Genomic DNA, 6,771 nt, shown 5'->3' with positions numbered 1-6,771 from the left:
CTACGCAGACGCAGGCGCAGGCGCAGTCGCCGAGGGGCGGGGCGGGGCGGGGCGGGGCGGGGCCGCCGCTCTAGCGGTTCCCCGGCTGGGCGCAAGAGGGCGCCATGTGCGCACCTGCGCGACGGGTAGTTTCTCGCTCTTGCGCACTTTAAACCCGGCGTGGAGGACTTAAGCGTTAGGGATATCCTGAGTGTGAACATCGCTGGTCCTGGGCCAAATCGAGAAACTGATAAAGGAAACTAATATTTATTGACTATCACCCGCTGCGCCAGACTCTTTACATCTGTTGATTTATTTAATTTTCGCACGATAGGAATGTCATTTTTACAGATAAGGAAACAGGCATTGAAAGGGCAGTGACTGGGACACCTGGGTGGCTCAGTCGTTGAGTGTCTGACGTCAGCTTAGGTCATGATCTCACAGTTTGTGAGTTGGAGCTGGCGTCAGGCTCTGTGCTGGGCGCCTGGAGCCTGCTTCGGATACTGTGCCTCCCTCTCTCTCTCTCTCTCTCTTTTCCTCCTCCACTCGTGTTCTGCCTCTCTCTCTCTCTCAAAAGTAAATAAAACATTAAAAAAAATAATAAGAAAGGGCAGTGACTGAGGTCCCATTCGTTGTCAGAGCTTAGATTAAAGTTCATGTTGCCCTGATTCTTGGGTCCTTGCCCACCCCACCACTCATGCCCTTAGGCTCCTCTCTACAAGCCCACAGTCCTGGTAGCTTCCTAGGACTCTCCAAGAGAATTCCCACCCAAAGGCTACATTTTTCAGATGAGTAAACTGAGGCCCCAAGACATGGAACAACTTGCCCAAAGTCACAGTGGCAGAGTCCTGTTCCCCAAACCCACTGTTAGGAATGGCTGATAAAGGGATTTGTTCTGAGTGACTTTTTTTCTTTCCTTTTCTTGGCTTTTTTTAATGGGAAATTTCAAGCATACACAAAAAATAGAATAATATGGTGAACCCCATATCACCAATTACCAACAAATAGCCATTTTTAAAATCCATTACACCTTCCTACTAACTCTCCTGCCCATTACTTGAAAGTAAATCCCAAACGTTACATTATTTCACTTATAAATACTTTAGTATCTGTCTCTAAGAGATAAGAATTCTTTTTAGGGGTGCCTAGGTGGCCCAGACGGTTGAGCGTCCGACTTCGGCTCAGGTTGTGATCTCACAGCTCGTGATTTTGAGCCCCGAGTCGGGCTCTGTGCTGACAGCTCAGAGCCTGGAGCCTGCTTTGGCTTCTGTCTCTGTCTCTCTCTGCCCCTCCCCTGCTCATGCTCTGTCTCTCTCAAAAATAAACATTAAAAAAAAAAAAAAGAGGTCCTGGAAGGTATGTAAAATGTTTCGGGGACTGTGGCCATGTATCTCTGTGTGAGGGGGTGAGCTTCCAGGCAGAGACATTTGTCTAGCTTGAGATTCACCTTAGCATTGCCCGAGTAAATAGGCACAGCCTAATCCATTTATTTCAGGGCTCCCTTGGGTCCTTCGGGACAGCCCTGGTTCCACGCTGTGGAGTAAGTAGGAATAGCAGGCTAGCGTGTAAAAATAAGGCAACTGCAAAATGCTTCATTTTGAAGCATTTTGAATTGGTGAATTTAAACATGTTGAAACTAATACATACATTGAATGGAGACCCAGTACTTTCACTCCTGGGTATAGACCCACAGGAATGCATATGTATTTCCCCAAGAATGTTTGTAGTGGCGCTATTCCATGACGATGGAAACAACTCAAATGGCCATCTATAGTAAGTGGGCTGGATCAGTTGTATATTCACCCAATGGACTACTAAACAGCCATAAAAGTATGTACAGCTAAATGCAAACCGCAGGGATGTATTTTATAAATATACTGATCAGTAAGGAAAGCGAACATAAAAAGGAGTAAATATTTTGTAATTCCATCTGCACAAAGTTCAAGGGCAGATGAAACTAATCTATAGTGTTAGAGGTCAGGATGGCAGTTGTCCTTGGGAGGTTGTTACCAGAAGCAGATTCAAGAAGGATTTGGGGGGCTAGTGACATTCTTCTTCTTGCTCTGGGTATGTTCATTCGATGAAAATTCATCAAGGGGCAGCTGGGTGGCTCAGCAGGTTAAGCGTCCGACTTCGGCTCAGGTCATGATCTTGCAGTTTGTGAGTTGGAGCCCCGCGTCAGGCTCTGTGCTGATAGGTCAGAGCCTGGAGCCTGCTTCAGATTCTGTGTTTCCCTCTCTCTCTGCCCCTCTTCCACTCATACTCTGTCTCTCTCTCTCTCTCAAAAATAAATAAAACATTAAAAAAATTAAAAAAAAAGAAAATTCATCAAGATGTACACTTTGGTTTGTGCAATTTTCTGGGTGTAATATTTCAGTAAATGTTTTACATAATCTTCTTGACATAATGAAAACTTTTTTGAAAAGTTTGGTCTAACTCATTCATGGTCTCAAAGTTTTAAGAAAATGAACTTATTTTGAATAGTGCATTAAAGTTCACAAAGTTTACTCAACTGTCTTTGAACTTAGTGGTTTCAAACAACACTTCTATTTTAATAATGAACTTTGTTGTATCATAAACCTAGAGTTGAACTTTGCTCTGCCATAGTAGCTCATCTGAGTCAGCCTATTTCTGAAATAGAGGATAGGACTTACCATTGTTTAGGGCCAGCCAACATTAAAGAGCTGCTGTTTTGTTTTTTTTTTTTCCAAATGAGATTTTATTTTATTTATTTATTTACTTACCTATCTACCTATTTATTTATAATCTGTTTAAAAAATTTTATTCGGGGGTGCCTGTTTAAAAAATTTTATTCAGTCGGTTGAGCGTCCGACTTCAGCTCAGGTCATGATCTCACTGTTCATAGTTCTATGCTGACAGCTCACAGCTCGGAGCCTGGAGCCTGCTTCAGATTCTTTCTCCATCTCTCTGCCCCTCCCCCGCTCACACTCTCTCTCTTGCAAATATAAACAAACATGAAAAAAAATTTTTTTAAATAAAATGCTTATTCATTTTTGAGACAGAGAGAGAGAGAGAGAGAGAGAGAGAGAGAGAGACTGAGAGAGGGGAACAGAGGATCTAAAGCGGGCTCTGTGCTGACAGCAGAGAGCCCGATGCGGGGCTCAAACTCACAAACCATGAGATCATGACCTGAACTGAAGTCTGACACTTAATCGACTGAGCCACTCAGGTGCCCCCAAATTTTATTTTTAGGTACTCTCTATACCCAACATGGGGCTTGAACTCACAACCCTGAGATCGAGAGTCTCATGCTCTATCACCTGACCTAGCCAGGCACCCCGGGAGCATCTTCACTTTGATTCTCCTGATGATGGTAGGGTGGGAAAGACAGGATACCAAGAGAAAGCAAGCAAAAGATTTCACATCCCTTTGTTCCACCTTAAATATGAAGGCAAGGGATGTGTAGATGCTAGAGGGAGTCTTCAATCATCTGAAGAGTTCTGGTCACCAGGCTTGCTTGGCCATGGGGTGGGCCCCTGGCTAGGAACAGGTAGTCACCTGTTTCAGCAGTGTGTGTGTGTGTGTGTGTGTGTGTGTGTGTGTGCGCGTGTGTGCGTTCTGATGTCTTTTATTGGGAGAAATTGCAGGATGCTGGCGATATCCCATCATATTTATTCGGGAGACACATACATTGATAAATAGATGAGTTTCTTGCCAATTTATTTATAGGTGCACATAGAAATCAGATAGTGTCTTAAATTTTTTTGACGGATCTCAGATAATTTTAAAGTACAATTTTTTTTATTTTTTAATTTTTTCAATGTTTATTTTTGAGAAAGAGATAGAGTACGAGTGGGGAAGGGGCAGAGAGAGAGAAGGAGACACAGAATCTGAAGCAGGCTCCAGGCTCCGAGCTGTCAGCGCAGAGCCTGTTGTGGGGCTTGAACCACTAACCATGAGATCATGACTTGAGCCAAAGTCAGATGTTTAATTGACTAAGCTACCCAGGCACCCATAAATTACAATTTTAAATGCTCCATTGAAGTTGTCCTTTGGAGAAAGCTAAGGAAGAGAAGGTTGGAGAAATTTCACACTCCAGTAATCTCAGGCTCATCCACGGAAGCTTAGGTGGGGCAAAGGTCTCATTTAAAGTTCAAATCTAGGAGCACCTGGGTGGGTCAGTCAGTTAAGCATCAGACTTCAGCTCAGGTCATGATCTCACAGTCTGAGAGTTCAAGCCCTGCATCAGACTCTCCACTGACAGTGCAGAGCATGCTTAGGATCCTCTCTCTCCCTCTTTCTCTGCCCCTCCCCTGCTTGCTCTCTCTCAAAAATAAATAAACATTAAAAAAAAAAAAGTTCAATTCTCAGTTGGTTAAGCATGTGACTCTTGATTTCGGCTCAGGTCATGATCTCATGGTTCAATAGTTTAAGCCCTGCACCAAGCCTGCTTGGGATTCTCTCTCTCCTGTCTCTCTCTGCCACTCCCAGCTTGTACTCTCTCTCTTTCAAAATGAATAAATAAACTTACAAAAATAAAGATTAAATCTAGGAGTGCCTGGGTGGCTCAGTCATTTAAGCCTCTGACTATTGATTTTGGCTGGGGTCATGATCTGTCAGTTCATGAGATCAAGCCCCCACATTGGGCTCTGCTTGGGATTCTCTCTCCCTCTCTCTACCTCTCCCTCCCCAACCCATTTCAAAAATAAATAAATAAATAAACATTAACAAAATAAATTTCAAATCTAGCCATCCGCTGTGTGTCATTATCATGACAGCACTTCTCTGTAATGTTTACAGAGAAGGGATAAGAGGTTCTCTGAGAGATTTAACATTTTAACCACAAGGGTTTTCTTTACTCTCCTAAGAATGTAACCTTTTACCATAAGGCTTGTGATGATTACACAGCTTGTAAGATCTATTCACTACGAGCCATTGTATTGATGTTTTTGAGTTAAAGAGGGCATTTGTTATCAGCCTTTGGTTTTGTTCCCCTTCGCTGCAAATAACCTCACCAACCCTCATGCTTAACCCACCCACCCGCAGACACAAAATCTCCAGGATGATGTTAATTAACCCTCCACTGTAGGCTGTGCAGTTTCATGTTCAACAGAAAATGGTTCACGTCTCCTGTAAAAAACAAAACAAAACACTAAGTTTCTTCTGACAGGTCTGAACGAAGCACAGCACAAAGCTTGATTCTTCAGCAGACCTCTGTATGGCAAGGGCAAGCAAGTGGATTTTTTTGAGACACTTCTAGCAGAAATCGTAGGGGTTCTGTGTTTTCCATTCTCAGGGCAGAGATACAGCCTCAGGCGGCAGGGACAGCAGCTGCCTTTCTTAGCATGTGGCCCTGATTCCACTCGTCCCGTCTGTCTTCCTGAGAAGGAAAAGTCTTCCTACAGTGGTACGGAGTCTCAGGTCTCAGGGCATCCTCTGGATGTTCTCCCTTAACATCTTCTGTCTCTCTCTCTCTCTCTTTTTTAAATGTTTATTTTTGAGAGAGTGCGAGCAGGGGAGGGGCAGAGAGCGGGACAGAGGATCCAAAGCAGGCTCTGCACTGCCAGCACAGAGCCTGACGTGGGGCTCGATCCCATGAACCATGAGATCATGGCTTGAGCTGAAGTCGGATGCTCAACTGACTGAGCCACCCAGGCGCCCCAACATCTTCTGTCTCTTTAGTGCTACCCCGAGAAAGTGAAGTCAGGGGTATGGAATGTGGTTTTCTGCCAGGATATCTGTTTATACTGCAGACTTAATGTTCTATACGAGAGTTTCATTCATCCCTAGAACATTTCTTCTTTTATTTATTTTCTAAATTTTTTTAACGTTTATTCATTTTTGAGAGATAGAGACAGAGCGTGAGTAGGGGAAGGTCAGAGACAGAGGGAGACACAGAATCCGAAGCAGGCTCCAGGCTCTGAGCTATCAGCATAGAGCCGGACGTGGGGCTTGAACTCACTGACCGGCGAGATCATGACCTGAGCCGAAGTCGGACGCTTAACTGACTGAGCCAACCAGGCACCCCGCTAGAACAGTTATTAAATATCAACTATGTACCAGGCAGGTTTTGCTATGCTCAGCCATGGGAATTCAAGGAAAATGAAGGGAGTCCTTGGAGAGGTCCCAGGACTCTTCTCTGTTACATGCTCTGCTCTGAGGGCATCCCTCTGTCTTCATTGTACCCTTTTCCTCCAGGCGACAAGACTGTGTAGTTTTGGGAAAGTACGTAATATTTCCAAGAAGCAGCATTTAACCTTCCCCCAAAGGACTCGGGGGAGAAAGCTGATGCTGGTGGAAAAAGACGGAAAAAGACAAGACTTAAAAAAAAAAAAAAAAAAGAACTGTTGAGGGATGTTTGACCTTCCCTGGTGGATGGCGTCTTTTGGCAGTATTTCAGTGCTCTTTTTTCTCCTCCTGGCAGGAGACAAATTTTCCCAGAGCAGCAACATCCTTTATCCACAGACCATGTCACAAATGCTATCTCTAAATTGCCAGTGGAGGTGGAGGAGTTTTGGCCGAAACTGTTGACAGAGCAAAGCTGCTATTAGATAAAAATCCGGCCACGCGAAATCCCTGGGCTGCAGTTTGGGGAGGTTCGAGCCAGGCAGCAGTGGGCAGAGAGAGAGAGAGAGAGAGAGTTTTCACTGGGAAGAAGGGTATCTGTTTCACCCGGCCGAGATGGACGAAAGCATAGTGGTGGCCGATTGGGGAGATGTTGTGTTGCTGAGAAATTCAGATCATCTGCGGCTCAGGCCATCCCATGAATTTGCTGCCCTGCAGTGATTACTCAAAGTAAAAACATGGCCATGTCACTTTCTGTTACTGTCC

This window comes from Puma concolor, chromosome C1 (assembly GCF_028749965.1).
Source record: "Puma concolor isolate L17-30 chromosome C1, mPumCon1.1.hap2, whole genome shotgun sequence".
NCBI lineage: Eukaryota > Metazoa > Chordata > Mammalia > Carnivora > Felidae > Puma > Puma concolor.
Note: the sequence above shows the minus strand (reverse complement) of the source record.